Here is an 18,177-nt window from a genome sequence, read left to right as displayed (position 1 = left end):
AAGATCTCTCAGAATTTGATTGTTATATAAAGATTCAAAGTGCTTTAATTTACACGTGATATGTAAGAGGTATTATGTATAAATATAAATGTATTTAGTATAGATAAGTATGTCGAATTTATGTTTTAATCATGACTTGTTACCATGAGTGTTGCTGTTATTTCTTGACTGACTTTCACGTAAGTGAGATTTAGCATTCGCACATTGGAAGTATAAATAAATAAATACGTTAGACTCGTACGCTCAAGAAACGCAACTTTCTACCAACTTGGTCTCTGGAAATTCTTGAAAGAAAATTGAACAGCTGCTTCGAGCGAGTGACTCACGCCAGCACGGAGAAAGGCCCGATACCAAAACGAGATGGTAAAACTCGAATTTCGTCTGGATGATTCAACGGAATGAAATCAGATAATCCGTGATAATCGTCAGTTACTTCGTTTTTCGATAAAACGAGTTTGTGCAATCTGTGAATCTCTGAACCAAGATTCGCGATTAGCATTGATTGCTTTTTAATCATTTATTAATCGAAAGAATTTAATAGTTTGATAGAAGATATAAAAGAATAATTGAAAAATTCAATATAATAATAAAATTACGTTTGTTTCCATCAAAGTAACCGACGTAGAAATTCTGCGATTAAAGAATCTAATTTCACTTGCATGTTCATTTACAAAGCACAGATAAAGATACGCAAAAGAATAATCTTGCAATCTCGAGTCTCGATATTCATGCAAACTGAATCTTATCGATGAATCGAAACAATTTAAAGGTCTAAAAAGTTTTTAAAAAAGTAATTTGTAAGAATAGATTGATTTTTATTTACCTTTATGCTCGTCATTGACAAAGGAAAGTTAAGAAGAATATTGGAAAAAGTCCATATAATAAAATTAAATTCACTATCGTCGAAAAATTCCACCGACAAAATAATCCAAATCCGCTTTCGCGTATTTTCACTAAGCACGAAAGGAGTAAATCCACAAAGGAATAATCCTGTAACAAATTTCAAAGCAATCCTTTCGCAAACACAGTATCGATAATCCAGAAACGAAATAATCCATTTCCATATAGATCAAAAAACAGAAATCCTGATGTTCACAATCACGGTACAAATATATTAAACCGTCAATAGTTCACTTTCGCACAGAAATTGAAAAGCACAGATTTAAAAATATCAACATTTCGTTGAAGAGCAGAAGACTATGATAATTTCCATCGCGACATTTGAACAACCAGATGACAGATCCTCTTAGTAAATACTTGGCAGCCTCCACGAAGATTCCAGGAAGATCATTTACTTTGTTGGAGTTGCCTTGAGATCGACCGTCGGAGAACCAGTCAGCCAACAACAGGCCAGGTATAATGTAAAAGCGCGAGGCGTGCAGTTCGTGTTAATGGAATGCGGAATATACATTCCTGGCTCGGTTACGTAAGCGTGGACAGGTACAACAGCTCGTACCAGCCGATCATCGATCTTCCTACGGTGTTCTTTTCACGCCACCCAGTCATGTCATCGCGAACCGTGTCCGTGAACACTATCTCGTGTTCTTGGTAATTAGTAACAGCCTTTAATTAGAAATGTCGAACTTCCATCCAATGAACATTGATATAATCTTTCGTTAGTTAAATTTCTAATTATTTAGAGTCTTCTGTGCTCCTTTCGAGAATTAAATTTTAAAGTAGAACGTGGATATTTGGAGAGGAGCACCGTCAGTGGATCGATCTGTGCAACCAAATTGCTTCGTTAGAGTAAAAACACGAAAGCATAACGCGCCGACCGTTATTCGAGAAGTGTCTCCGAGCGTCTGGCTGAAATTATTAAACCACATGTTCGACGTGCTCATGGAACCTGTTATTCTGTTTCAAAGGAGGATTATCAACTCTGTAAAATATAAGGTAGCCTAGAAATGTATACTCGTGTTTTAGTTGTTCATAATCGAATCGTATATTAATTAGAGTCACGACTAGACCGCGGATTTTTATGCATTTGTGGCAAATTTCGTGCTGTGTCATCGTTGCGAAAACTAAACGGTATCTTTCAGACGTATTAGTAATCTTAAAAGAAGAAATAGGGAAATTTTATGTAACGCATCGATGTTGTATAACGTTGTAACGTATAAAATTTCTGAGAACATCAATTCTTGAGGAGGCTCGATAAATCTTATTTTCACATATAGTTAATATCATATCCAGCTCCTAATTATGTTGTGCCTATTCTCATCCTTACGTAAAAACCATGATCATGCAATCCTCACGGGATGCATTTACATAAATCTCTGAGTCACTTCGAATCGTAATGAACAAACAATACAGAAATACTTATCAACCCACTGGCGATGGAACTATGAAACTGAAGAAACATGCTTGCGAAACCGACTTTTATCATTTCCAATAAACACTTCGTTAAATGTCTGATCGATACTTCGAGCCAACTTTCGACATTCGTCAATTTATTTCCTAATTGCGTTGATCTAGTTTCCAACAAACCCTCTACTATAATCTTTCCAGACTTTTAAAAACTGCTTCGACTGCTCGGAGAATCGCAAAATCATATCTCATGAATACACCGAACCATTTTCCAATTTTGGAAATTCATATCGCAACAATTCGTTACAGCACTTCCAGACGTTCAAAAATCATCTAGCGCTCGAAAAATTGTCAAACATATCGATATGTCGAGCCATAAATCCATTTCCCGATACTGGCAATTCATTGTTCAACAATTTCTCAATTAGTTTTCCAAACTTTCAAAAACTTCCTTCGACCGCCGTAAACGTTGCAAAATAATATGTCATAAATATTTCAGACCGTCTTCCAATGTTCGCCAACCTAGTTTCTAACTTCGCTAACCCACTTTTCAACAATCGCACGATTCTTCCAAACTCTGCGAAAATCCTCTTCGATCAGAGGAAAAATTGCAAAGCCTCGGGAACACAGGATGAATCGCCTGGAGACTCGAAATCGAGGCAGGAGAAGGAGAGCTAACGGAGAAATTGAGCACTATTAAGTCTCTGACAATAGCGAAGAAAATGGAAGAACGTCTATTACCGAAGAAGACGAGCATCGGTGGCGAACAGGAACAGAAACAGCGGCAGCAACAGCAACGATCGCTCTAAATTACCCCGTGACTCCACCGGAGAACAATGCGGTGGAATGCGCCGCGAACCGTCTTCCGGCTATGAGAGAAACGATCGTGGTCGAACCACGCTTATACGAGTTCGTATGAGAAATTGCAACGGTGTAACAATGCTTGTTCCATAGGATAGACGCGAACACGTTCGTATAAACATCGAGGGAAAGGTATCTTTACCTTTTTGCTAGAGTCACTTCTTGTCCGCGCATAGTGAGTCATAGATGTTGTAGAAACGGCGAGAAATCCCCTTGTTGAGGATTCTGTGATAATTTATTTAAGTACCTCTTGGTTACATTCCGAATTTTATTGAAATCTTTCATCTCGGTCTTTATAATACATACACACATACACATGCATATATATAAGTATAAATATTTATCTGTTTAAAAAATGTATGGCGCGTGCACAATAGTACATATAATATTGAATATATAGAATCTATAAAATGTCTAAAAAAAAAAAAAATCTAAAAGAGTCGTAAGAATTCGTAAAATCTGCGAAAACCTTCTACAATGAACTTTCAACAACCAAACCTCATTATCGCGAATAGTCTAATCTTCTGAGTCAACCTGATCACAAATGGATTTGAATGTAAGAGAGGAACTTGAAAAAAATTCTCATTAGTCAACGCGGTAGCAGCAGAGAGAAGCTATTTCACAGCGAGTAAGCAAAGAAAGGAAATGATTGGAAGGGAACGAAGGGCACGAGCAGCCAGACGAGCATTGTTCCGGTTAATCCTCTTACCGCGATTTTTGTCTGCCCTGATCGACGCGGGTATCCGAAAAATGCAAACAGTTACACGAACGAAGCGAACTAACGGCGTCACGGCCATCCGAATAACGCATAGATCCGTTACTTTTGCAAAGAGCAGAAGGGAACGAACAACCGTAAAATCGCAGCTCTACATCAGCGAACGATTTCGAAAGTTCATGGAAACGATGTCATCCTGGTGCCACGTGGAGAACGTAGGCAATGACATCGACGCGACATCGATGATACGAACGCTACGAATGTTCCATTCCTAGCGAACGTCTGTTAGATCGATTCCATCGCTTGGAATAATGAAATCTTCTGCACGGTTGGGATTTACAACTTGAATTCTTGCTGTTATACTTCAACTTATACTTAGCTCTCAAGTCGTTTCATAAAAGTAGCAAATCTTCTGTTTGTACTGGCAATTTATTTATGTTGACAATTCAAGAAAACAGTTGGAGATATTTGATTTGAATTGAAAAATGGTTCTCGCACTTCGTATTACATATATGCATTGCTATCTGTTTAATAAAATGATATTTATAAAATAGCTCTTATAAAATAGTATTTATGAAATGGTACTTGTAGAAGCAGATTAAAAAAAGATTTTATATCCAAATTATTCGAATTTCTAAAAGTATCGAATTCAATTTACCACGAATCGTAATCGGAATTATTGACAGTTACGAATGCTAAATGGCAGTTTAAAATGGACATTCGCGATGCTTTCGATGACGATAACGTACTTATTTTATCGATTTCGAAATTGCAACAGCTCACAGCGTGTCGAGTATTATAAGGCAAACGGAACATCAGAATCGTTGCCATAAGACGCTTCATTTCGTCGCCGATATTGGCTATTCTCTATCGCGTACATAGAAATAAAATTTGTACAGTGATTCACCAGGCAGATACCCAAGAGAAGACATTAAACCAGAAACTTCGTTGAACGAAACGGTGCTCCGTTACGTCTCGAAATTTCGTGTATGACCGCGCAAACTAATCAAATTTCAATCGCAAATAGGATTTCGCCCAGGCCCCAGGTTGAAACCGACTCCGATATTGAGATAGAACCAACGTAGTAACGAAGCAGAATAATGTTAAATTATATTTAATAAAGAAAATATATTTAAATTATATCTTGTTAAAATCTCTAACTATGCACCAGTGTGCTTATATTATTATTATTTATTATTATTTATTTAGTCCGTGCTTCTCGGCTTTGGACGAACTTTCAGCTTTCTTTACAGCCCTTTATTGCACTAATCACATTTTTACCTCTAATCTAAAACTAATGCTTACGATCTATTTCAACTTATGCCTACAAATTATTGCAACTTAAGCCTACACACTATTGCCACTTTGGTCTTTTTGCCTCCTTGCTGTGCTACCTTCATGTCCTTCCACCCCTTCTTGTATTATCTTTACCCTTCTTTTTTCTATTATCGCTCTCAGGTCCATTAGTCCTTCCCCAGTCCCATTCAATATTTTTTCCATTTTCTTTGCTCCTCCTGTTATTTCACATTCTTCTAGTACATGTCTCAGGTCCTCTTCTTCCCGTCCACATAATCTGCACCTTCTTTCTTCCTCCTCTTTCCAATGTTCTTTCGCTTTGGTCTCGTTTCCACACCTGAATCTGGCTATGATTTTTCTGTCCTTCCACTTCATCCTCCCTTCCAAGTACTTTGGCATCTCATCTTTGGTTATGTTCCCGTAGTACCTGTTGTATTTGGATTCCCTTATCATTTTCCTCCTCTCTTCTGTTTCTCTCTTCCTTCTTTCTTCTACAATTTGGTCTCCAGTCCAACTTACTTGCTCCCCTCCTGCTTCCCTTTGTGTCTCTCCGTTCCTCATCTCTTCTAGTTCCTTCTTTCTCTTTCTTGCTCTTTTCCCTTCCTGTCCATTTCCCCAGTTTCTCTCTCTCTCCTTTATACACTCTTTTACCAGCTCCTTTTCCGATTCCCGAGTTCTTTCCTCGTACCTTACTGCTCTTTTTAACGCTTTCACCTTGATTTCCTCTATCTTGCATTCTTCTGTCAGTATGTAGTTTGGTGTTGTCCTGTCTAGTGTGCTTATATTATTAATGTCTGGCGTTAATTAACATGACTTACGGTCTGCGAAAAATCATTACACACGCGACTGTTTCATGTATCCTATCGTAAGAAGCACCGTATTTCGATAAAATTCTCCATCGAAATACGTGAGCCTAGAGGAAGGCAACGTCTTTTCCTAGCAGCTGTCAAGAAAAATCTCAGGACGATCGATCCATTGAACAACGTCCAGGCTGGACCTACCTTTTCTTCGAGACGTGTTGAAGAAACGTGTTCAAAAGTATCGTTAAAAACTCGCGTGGAAGCCGCGCGACGTTGGTTCCTTTATGCTGTTTAAGTTCCATGAGTAATCTCGAAGAACAGAAATAGAAGCAACGTGTAACAGAACTCTCGACCACTTCCTCCCATTTTCTCTTTTCGTCGAGTAACTTTGTCAGGAGTTTCGTTTTTTATTGTTTTCCGACCCTTGCAACCCTTCGAATGAAACGAGTAATCGTACCAACGACGTGATTCGAAATACTGAAATGGGCTGGAAGGTAAATGAGAAAAAACGAGCTAGCGTTTAGTTCGTCCGGGGTAGATTTTTCTGGTAGTTCGGAAAAGTTTGTTGAAAAAAAGCTGGTACAGAGAAAAAGTTACAACGTTGAAACGTGCTTCATGTCAAACGGAACTGCGGCGAACCAAAATTTTGGAGGAAAGACTTTTTCAACGAGTCTTCGAGTCAATAAAGATATTTTAAGCTCGAACAGTTCTCCCCCGGAGGTTTAAGAATTTAATCACTTTCAAAATACAATACAAGACCACGCCCCTTTATCGTAAGCTCATCAACCTTTTCGCATCTCTATTTGACCCTATAAAGTATTTTAGAATTAATTACGACAAGTCGATCAAACATGAAATAACAAGAATCACAGAAAAGAAACATCAACGGGGTATTCCAGGATTAACTGGAACAGAATAACCAAACACGAAGTAACAAAATTTATTTATCCAGTGAAAATCTACGTCTAAACATCCTTCACTATTCAGTAATGAAGCTTTGAAAATGAAGATCTTAGCTCCTAGAGACATGCAACATCCATACACTATTCCATTCCATGGGACATTCGTTGACGCAAGAAGAAATTAACTAAGACACCATTCACAGAGCGTGTTTCAACGACAAATTAGTAAACGATCCGTCTCGCGAGCCTTCCGAGCCAGTCCTCGAAAATTACGGAGGAGCACGGAGGCCATCAGGGAACCTGGGCAAATATTTACGCGGCCCGTTCGCACTTTCTCGCATTTGGCCCGTGATTCCTGCATCTGGGATTATTTATGGCTGCCTTGAAATTCCGGAAGAGGAAGCGGCCAGAATTCTCAGCGGGAACTACTAATCTTCGAGAAGCGAGTACCTCTCGCGGATTGCATGCAAATAGTTTTCCAGCGAACATTTGCGACACGCTGAACATCGTATTTCACGGTTCCACTAGTTCCAGCGAGACGGAGACTTCTAACTTCTTCGCGACAGTTTCATGGTATTTAGGTAAGATGTGGACGAGGAATAATAGTTTTCATCGGTGGCACGTCGTTGATGAATAACGTTTTATCAGAAAATAGAATATTATATAAAATTGTGGAATTCTAGAACGCTGGGATATAAAGTAGAATTATCAATAATTAAAGTTGATAAGAATTTAATTGAACTTAATTGATCAATCGAAGCTATTTCTCTCTGACCGTGTAGAACGAAGTGAGATGATTTCAAAATTTAATAATTTTAACTAACGTCTTAAGTTAAATAATTAATAATTTGAAGATTGGTGAAACCATTCTATGTTTAAAATTAATTGATCATATAAAATTATTTATCTCTATGTAATGTCATAAGACGATCTCTGTGTTAATTTCAATTTCAACGATGCATATTTGCTACATCCGGAACGGAAAGGATAATGTCTGTAAAGAGTTTGCATGATTCAAGGGATGAATATATTAAAACTAAAATGTCTCACTTCAGGGACGAATTTATTAAAGTCAGAATGTTCCTCTTTAAGGACGAATTTATTCAGACGAGAAGAGAATAATTATCTTTCACTTGCTAAGAAAAATAATCTATAAATATAACATCATTGGGCTTATTGTTGAGCTTCACTATGCATAAACAAATTTTATACGCGCAGGTATATTTACTCGTATTAATATTTATTGCATCATTTGAAATTAAGTTTCAATTTAAAGAAAAACTGAATGTAATATACCTACGTATGTTAGCGTTAACATTCTTCAAAAGATTAAAACAAAAATAACAGATTACGATATAATAAACGAAAACACAGAATTTATGTTGACAGAATAACCGTTTCAGATTCAACAAACGTAAGAAAAAAGAAATAAAAATTATTTAATTACGAAATATTTATTAGTCAGTCCGACACCAAATTACAAGCTGATAAATCTACTTTTTCTTTTATTAAGCAAACAATTTAGAGATTCCTAAATGCGAGCATAAATTATCAACTAATCGGTAAATATTCCAAGGCAATTCGAATTAGATACGAGTATCAGTCTGATAAATCATGGGAACAACACCATAGGCAAGCTTCGTAGATCGTAGAGAATCGCAAAATTTGTATGTGGAAGAGAAATTTCTTGCAATTTTTAAGGCAGTGTGAAACTTGTATCGTAACAACGAAGGAATAAAGCAGAAATGTCGAGGATATTGGCGAGAGAAAATTCACTGTGACGAGGGAGCACGTTGAACTCTCGAAATATGTTAACCCGTAATTAGAGAAGCTTTATTAGCGTAATAGTTGCGTGGGCTGACTGCTACGTTCCTAAGCATGGAGTAACACTTCAACCAGCGTCTTCCTTCATAAACCATTCATTTTTATTTAATCACCACGCTTTATATCCAATATACTGATCTTTATCTTACGTTTTTTTTTTTTTTTATTTTATTTAACATTTATCACATACGTTAAATGAAGAATTGAAGAATTTTAGAAAATGATCGAATTTTTGGTTTCGCGTACTGGATAAAGTGCTTTAAAATATAAGGATTTTATCATTGTTGATAAAGATTAATTATATAATTCATGGGACTAATAAATATGCATGCAATTCACATATTAACTTATAACTTATATTATGAAATTTTCATCGGAAATTTAATAAAAATAATTTACCACCGTAATAGCTAACACACTTTTCGTATTGTAAGTAAACTTTCTATTTGTATAAAGGATACGTGTTTCTTAACTTCGTTACTTCGCTTGATCGGTGATTTGTTATTGACGGTATTTATTAATTTAATCTGCATTTTCACATAACACAGCCGTTTCTTTTATCTGTTTATATATTCGTTCTACGATAGATAGTTTAGTTGCATAGAAGTAACTAAAAAATATTGTATATGTTTAAACTATGATATTTAGAATAATTTATAGTAAATGGATTCCTCTTTACTCCACGGTACTCAGAGAAATGAAATTATCCTAATGCCTTTACTGGCCGTCATTCTTAATTCTGAATTTTCCTCTCAGCCAGACGTCACTCTATTTATCAGATTGGCAAAGCTGTAGGCGACAGCTATTTCAGATATTTAAGCACGAGCAGAAAGAATTCATGGCCGTCTTGGATAACTTAACTGGTCAAAGCAGTTGGCCAACGAAAGGTCTAGCAGCCTTCGACCTTAATTGACTGCATTTCATCACAAACACAAGGAACTACAATAAAAATGTACACCTGAGTTAAGGCACAAGAGAAAGGCCGAACTTTAAAAACGAAAAAAGGTAAAAGTGACATAAAAGCTACTAAGTGCAAAAAAACGATTTCTCCTTCAATTTACTTCATTTCATCGCTAACAGGAAGAATGAAAATAAAAATATACAGGATGCTTGGCAAAATTACCTGTCAAACTGTAAGGGTAATCTGCTGACGAAAATGACAAAGAATGCCATACGAAATTTCATAAACTGCGCACGATCGATTTTTCGTATTCTGTAATACTGAATTTATTACCACATACATAAAGTTTCTATTTTAATTTTATAAATTGGACTTAATTTTCATTTTATAAATTTTATAAATTATAAAGTGGAAAGAAAATGATGTCAAACCATTATTTTAAAAATCTACTTACCATGACATTTTTTATAATATATAATCTTATGAGAATGAAATTTTGAAATTATCGGAAAACGTAGTTCGGGAGTTTAACTTCGAAGAAATTAATATTTCAACTTTTATATGCAGCAAAAATTTCATATAACGTTTTTTCCACATTTTCGCTTGTAAATTATACTTGTGTAACTTGACTAGAAAAATCAAAGATTCCCCATAGAAATTCATAGCATTAAAACATAATCGTTTAATTTAAAAAGCCAACAAGCTCGAAGTAAGAAAGAAAAGGAAAGAAACGTGCAATAAATGAAAAAGGACATTTACATGGAATAAGAATTTTCTTCTTCAAAGGAGGTCGATACTGGATATCAACGACTTCCTAAAAGGTTTTTCTAGCCATACTTGGCACTCGATCAGCAGTCTATAATCCAGGATAACGCTTCCGTCGTTTCAGTTTTGCAAATTCCTCCTCTCCTTTTAAACCAATCGACCCTTGGTTCCACTGTACCAACGGACGTAACATCTTAAATAAGTTCCTTACGAAACGGCGGTATCCTATTTACGATATCGAAAGAATTCTAAACTTCATTTCGCAAATACGATAGGAATCCCGTGGACTCGTGCCGCTCGAACGAATCGAAAGATATCGAATGGCGAGGTACGGAATATTGAATTTCCCGGGGAAACGGGAGACAATCCGAGACGGCCGCTTGATTTGCTGGTTCCCCGATCCTTCCTTACCGCTCTTCCGGAACGTTTCCCGCGCAAACAGAAAATTTTATGAAATATTGTTTCACGGGAACCTGGCTCGTTCTCATTCGGTGTGAAATTAACTTAACGTTATCACACACGTATGTGGACAATGACAATTTTCAATCGATTCGAAAATGTAATATAATCGCGAAAGTACTCGTGTGTACGCTTGTTGACATCTTTTATGAACGTATTACGTGTATTGCACGAAACATATCTTGAAATTTCATTAGTACTCTAATGACGCTCTATAATCATTGGTCAAATTTTAAGCAAGCGTGAAGATGTATATGGGAGTTGCAAGATATTCAGTACAAGTATATATTTGGCAGAGATCACGAAAGTATTTAAACAAGCAATCGTTGACACGTTTTGCTTTGCTAATGATTTATACTTGAGGTGACTATATATACCGTGTACTAATTTTTTACTAATAATCTTAGTTGTCGCGTCCATCATAGTGTTAACGAGATATCAAAATGTTTCATATAACACGCATAACACACACATACAAATTTTCTACGATAATCTACGTATACGAATATTTCTGCGAGCTACTGTACAAATGAATAGCTATTTTTATAATCGTTATTAATAGCTATTTCAGCATGCAATAACACTGCCATAAATTGGTCTGTGAATTCACATATTCCACAACGATGAAGATTATTAACATTAATTTTTTTTTTCTGCTACATCGTTAGTTTTAATAATACTTTTTGAATGATATAATTTTCAATAATTTGACGAAATCGGAAAAGAAAATTCCAAGATATAACACGAGCGGAATGGAATTTACTCCCGCAGCAGTCTCACAATACAACAGAGTGCAGAATGAAATGGAATACGGAAAGAATCGTATTTCGTGTCGCCGCAAATTAGCAAACGGTAGAAGATATTCACTTTCGTAACCGGTTAACGCTTCTCGCGGTGGAACAGGGGAGCCGGGATATACCTGTATGTTAATTAAACGAGCCCCGTTGCTTCTCGACTTTCTCGATATGCGTTACGTGGTTGAGTAATATAATCACATAATTGTCGCCTCGCGTATAACGGCGACCGTGTCCGCGAAGTAGAACGACCGGCGAAAGTCGAGCACCGAGAGAAAATCTCGTGGAATCTCGTTGGAAACAATGCCTCCGGCGAACGTACCAGACGCCAGCATGGAAGCAATACATTAGTCAACTAAATGGATCTATCTGCGAGTTGTATCAAAGAAAACGAAATGCTTCTATTTTTCCTCTGGTTTTTTCTTTGTCAGGAAATTTAGATTTTAATATAGAAGAAATAAATCGAAATGTCGAGTTTCTATATATTTTTCTATATATTTGAATGTCCATCTTTCGTCCATATTTTTTCAATTTAGATTTGATAGGTTCGATATTGCGAGACTTGAAAATGAAAAAATAAATTAAAACGATTTCTCCTTTCTCTTTCTTCTATACATTTCCTCTGTCTATGTTTGGATTTCATATCTTCAACTGCTTTGATTTCGTAAGACTTGAAGTCTGAATTTTAAAACGAAGAAAGTAAATTGAAATGATTTCTTCGTTCTTATACCTTCGTGCTAATTCTTCGTTTACATTTCGATCCGATATTTCTATCTACTTTGATTTCGTAAGATTTCAATTGAAATGTTAATGCGAAGGAAAAGTAAATTAAAATGTCGGGACCGTCTTTCGCCCACTTTCATATTTAATCATTTTAATTGCAACAGTCTTATGTAATAAAGACACTCATGTTTTTAATACTCGACGTAGAGTTAATTCATCTAAATGCCGTCTTAAGGAAATACATCGTTTTTTAGGAATATGACACGACTATACTATACTATTTGCAAATGAAATATTACATTGTTGTTCCTCGAATTTGATATGTCTGAAAGTAGTTTTCGTTTGTCAACCGAGAAAGGGATTTTTCATGTATTAAGAGATTAGCATATAATTCATATGAGAAATCATAGTTATTGCATAACAATAACAATTCTTTCATATTTTCTACAAATTTAAGAAACTTTTTAACGACAGGAACGTATGGCTTGATAGAAAATGGATCAAAGAATACAGAAATTTAATTCAAACATCACAAGAAGGATAGTGGTTTCATTGAAAGGACAGAAGATCCATCGGGAGTTTATTTTTTTTACTCTAACAGATATTTGCTTTTATACAGCTGTGAAGTTCATGTAATTTTCATCACGTTATTAAAAATTTCGTTTGAGTTCGACTAACAGGTTTAACCAGTCAGTTTTTAAGAACTTGATCATAGTAGCGTGGTAATCCTGCAATTAGAGGCAACCTCGACGAACAAAGACAATAAACGTGGAAGGTCGGCTAGGTGAGTCTGGTGAAGACGACGTGGCGGTAAGAAACGAGAATAAAAGCTGGAGAAGACGGTAGAAAAGAAACTTGGCACAATTAGGACGCTCCTATCCGGCATCTCTCGAAAGAGGAAACAGATCCTCGTTGCAAACGATCACATGGAAGAATTCACGCCGATGGCCGCCACGATTCTCTCTGTAATTGCACGGCGAAAAAAATCGATACTGGCTAGCTCCTTTGAATTATATAAAAATTCAACCCGTGAAGATTAAACGAGATAATCGATGGACATTCTTCGTTTTACTTTAAAACAAATATTTCTTTTAAGAAACATTTTAAGAAATATTTTATGCTCATTGAAATTTTATTATATCGGCGATAATTACTCTCATGTAATAAAAAACGATTATTTTGGTGTATAGCTCGTGTATGCAAATTTGTATGAAAAATTAGTTTAGAGTTTTGCTCTAGAAAGGTTAACAAATAAATTGCAATTTTTAATACGATAAGAATTTTCAATAAGAACGATTGTCAATACAACTGCGTAAATTATTTTTTCTCAGAACTGCCTCTTACGTAAATTTTTTCATTAGAATCAGTGTACGTGCTGATTGTTAATTGTGTCCTGAATTTTTTATGTTTTTAATCATCATATGATAATATTTCACGACGATGCTCTGGAGCTATCGTTTTTAACAGAAAACATTTTTTCTGAGGCTATAAGTACATGGGAAAAGTATATTTAAGCGCAGTCTTGCAAATGATTTTCACCAAAGGATAATCGATATTCACAAGATATACCTGACGTAGTATCTTATTTTTATCAGTTTATTCTACGTAGGAGGAAAGACAAAAGGATGTTTTTGAGGAAGCTGTGACGTAATAATTCATTCTATTTCAGTAATCACTTTGTCTTCCTCCTTCGCTAGAAGCGAGAAGCGTCATAAGAGGTACTTTGAGGATAAAACGAAAGCGTTATAAATTGCAAAAGAAGATCTTCCACCTCGAACGAAGAGACGAAAGTTTCCTCTATCATAATAATCCTTCTTCACGTTAAATACAACCAACTTTTAATAATTCAGACTTTTCAACGCAGCCAATGGTTTCCGATATTTTCCCACGAGTTCCAATCAGAAATACATATTCAGAAAGATGATTAAAAGACAGAGAAATGTGCATTCGTGCTTTTTCCTTGCGTCAGGTACGAACGAAGAGCTTTCGTTCTCGCCGAGAACGGATCTCGTTAATGCACGCTTAATGAGTACAATTAGAAGATAGGGTAAAACACGGCGGCATTAAAAGAGAGGAACGAGAGTTCATAACCTTCCTTACTTTCATGTTTTTAGAATCAGGATATTTCAATCTATTTAATTGTTCGTTAGCTTCAGTGCAAATACTTCACGACTTTTTCATTTCTTTATCTTTATTTCTTTATACACGTGTCTGAATCGTGAAATTTTCTTATGAAACTTATACATAATATTGATAATAAAAGGAAAAGCAATTTCTTTCTACTTCTTTAATGAAAAATATTAATATATATATTTATTCTAAACTATAATCTATCATCTAACCTTTGCACCACTGTAGCCTAAAACAATCTACGTGAATGAACAATCGTACACTTTATAATAAAAAATTTATTTAACAATATAGAAGAATGAAACACGATCTAAACATGTAGCCAGGAAAGTATACAAAAAGTCTATCAACATCTACTTGATATTCTAAGAATTCCAAAGTAAACGTAATAAAATGTTAAAAGAGAGCACAAGTGCTCCAAGCAGTAAAGCGTTCAATCTTCTCCATTGCATCTTACAATTTCGTTTTCAATAACGAATACGAATAAAGTAAATTTCCAGCGGTTTATACGACTGACAAACAGGCCGGGCTACGAATAACCGTACAAATTTATGGATTGTTCCCTGACCGTGAGCAAGTGGAACGTCTGGAACCTGTTTCCCGAGGGGAATTTATTTCTCTCGAAACGTATCGAGACACCTTGCCACGGTAATTGCAACACGCTCGTCGATTGTGTCGATCTCCAGACGGATGACGCAAACGATGACTCCTTCACGCGTGAAAAAGCTTCGACGTCGACACGCCGTCGTCAAAGGATGACTAACATCATCAACGAAGCATTAATAGACGGAGTTAGCCGCGACAACCTTTTCACGGGGAATTATTGTGCACGAGCGTGCACGTCGATACCAAGAAGTCTCTACTGTTTCATCTAGCGAGCTACGAATGCTAAATCGAATAATGAAAGTTACGAGAGGTCTTTGATGACTCTCTGAATAAATGACATATACCACGGATATTCCGTACGGATGCTTGTTTTGTGAAAAGACAGCGAAGAAGGATGATTAGTTGAGTGTTCGTTAAAATTTCATAGATTTCATGGTAAATTCATGTTGCTCTTGTGTATGATGTAAAATTTCTAATTCAGAAGGTAGAGAATGAAATTCTCGTTGCAATTAATTAAAACAGTTGTGGCAATAAATGATACATACAGATGGCAGTGATTCGAAATAGATAAAAGAGTAACATTTTCTGACGATAGTAAGAAAATAATAGTGTTCGCAAGAGTGTCAATCTATAGCTACTAGAATCCTTCGTATCATATCGATTCTATCATTTTTTAAGCATCGATATGACAATACTGTTGCTTAATTATTACAAACTCAGATAGAAATATGTAAAAGCAATAAATACGCAAAAATGTATCTAAACTCTAATTATATTAAAATAATAAATACCAACGTATAATAATCCAAAATCCAAAATAACGGTCTGTGATTCAACAGCAAAATATTGCACCCTCTGTTTCGAGCTTACTTTGACACAAAAGTCCTGCGATACCATGCAACATTGGTATCAACCCCTCGGATCCTCGACACACGAACACATCAGCATAATATCCCAAAGAGGAACGATGGTCAGTCCATGCATCATCCAGGTTGCTAGGGTTTCGGATCATCATAAACGTATGGTCCCCTCGGTTGCAGAGGCGAACCGCTGCTGTATTCAGGAGCATCGATCAGAGAGTTTACGTCCGCGCGCTCAAGTCACCCCTTTTCCTGCTCCGGTTCAATAACCGGCGAGTATCACAACTAAAATTAACTCTCCCTTCAGCGGTGGCGTCAAGCTGCTCCTGGGACTGAGGCGGTGTTCACCTGATCGTCCCGGAAACTCTCTCTCTCGCCCACGGTCGTCGATGTACAAAGAGTATGGAAGGAACAGCGTGGCCGACTTGCCCGTGTTACCGTATTAACAAATGTCGCTGGAGGAACGACAACGTTTCGTATAACTTTCCGTGCTAGTCTTTGATCGCTCGTTCGTGGATCCTCGATTCAACTCACCCTGCTCGAGGATGAAATATGGAATTTTGTAGTCGATGGTTAAACCGTGGATGATGATAAATTTATGAGAAATTTACAGGTGCACACATGACGCGTGTAATATTATAACGCATGTGGAATGGAAAATTATGTAAAATATCTATATATTTATATTTGTAGAAAGAAATATTTATATTTGCGCTTGGATTCGATTTCTTTAATCGTATTCATAAAAATACGAATTTGCATAAATATCAGTCTAACGATATCATACAAATTACACAAAAATCATTATTGAGAGAATATTGAATACGAAAAGTAGAAATCGACCACCCATTCTAACATCGTGGAGTATTTTGCTAACAAAACACATAGAATCACGAATATATGCGAATTAATCTTGGTTGAGTATATGATGAAGCTTTGTTGTATCCTGCCTATTATTATCATACACACGAACGTCACGCGACATATTTTATCGAAGATTCAAACAATCTGTGGTGAGTAATAAAATCCTACGCACGTATCCCGTAGTCTGTTCCCTTCCAAGAAAGAAAAACATGGCGCCATGTTTTAACCCACGAAATTATTCTTTCATTCAAAAGACGTTTCCCTTGCTTACTTTGAAAGGCTTGGAACAGGAGTTGGCTACATTCAGGCACCTGCCAGAGACAGCTTGCCACCGTGTGGCTGCGTTGTCGTTGTCTGATAGAAGGGTGCATGGAAAATTACGGGAGACTCGTCCTAGTGTAAGTGGAGGCCGATGATCGATATCGAACATCGTTGAAAATAACACCGCCACGAATGATGTTCGCCCTCTGCGGATTGTCAGACGCCCCCGCAAATAGCTTCGCGTTGCCATCATCTTAAAACCGATCCTAAATAAATTCTTACGGTCATGAATTTTCCGGTATGATTCCAAATTATTTTCGATTATGATGCTCGAAAGCCAATTTCTAACTTGGCATTGGAAAGGAAAAATTTTGTAGAGTAACTGTTTTACCGAGAAACTATTATAATTACCATGACGAGAAAAATGCAATAAATGGAAATATTAGGGTAGATGTAATAGAAACATTAGAATAACGAATAACAATAATTTAATAACCTATTTTATATGCATGCAGTATAAATAAATTCTTGTTCGCTTATAACGAATTGATAATTAACAATTGATGCAATAATATGATGATAAAACAAAACAGTAGAATAATTAATATGTAAAATAGCACCTAAAAATTACAGACGAGAAATACATACATGCATAAATTTGGGCAATAAATTTCACAATATTATAACAAATGATCAAAAATCTTCTGTCATCTTTGTCAATCATTTCTGAGTCGCTATGCAATGTGCAGAAATAAACACCGCTGCATATGCCCCATTAATATCTAACCGTCAGCACAGTGTCTTCCAATTCTGCATTCTAATGAATACTAAATATGTAAACACCTAAATATTCATTAGACATTTCAAACGATGAATCAGTATTGTATAAAGAATCTATGACTGCAGCAATTTAAATCTAACTGAAATATAACATCAATCTCTAAGAAAAGGATCGACGCGTAGATTAGGTAAATTCTTTTATCGAAAACACGAATAATTTAGGAGAAAACAATCGACCGAAGGAAAGTTAGTAAAAAGCTAGACACAAAGCTAGCAAAAAAGCTGGCAAACAAATCGTTCGTGTTTCAAATACGATCTTAAGATTGATGATC

At 36.1% G+C, this 18,177-nt stretch overlaps 1 protein-coding gene and 1 long non-coding RNA gene across 10 annotated transcripts in view; one reads left to right on the top strand and one right to left on the bottom strand.

Moving 5' to 3' along the window:
- LOC122565961 (phosphatase and actin regulator 4B) overlaps positions 1 to 18,177 on the bottom strand; it is a 395,355-nt gene that overhangs the window by 295,632 nt on the left and 81,546 nt on the right. The window lies entirely within an intron of this gene.
- On the top strand, positions 101 to 5,020 carry LOC122565965. Its single transcript, XR_006316355.1, has 2 exons — positions 101 to 1,893; positions 2,804 to 5,020. It is a non-coding gene; the product is annotated as an uncharacterized LOC122565965 (long non-coding RNA).

This window comes from Bombus pyrosoma, linkage group LG3 (assembly GCF_014825855.1).
Source record: "Bombus pyrosoma isolate SC7728 linkage group LG3, ASM1482585v1, whole genome shotgun sequence".
NCBI lineage: Eukaryota > Metazoa > Arthropoda > Insecta > Hymenoptera > Apidae > Bombus > Bombus pyrosoma.
This window is presented reverse-complemented; position numbering and strand designations above follow the sequence as displayed.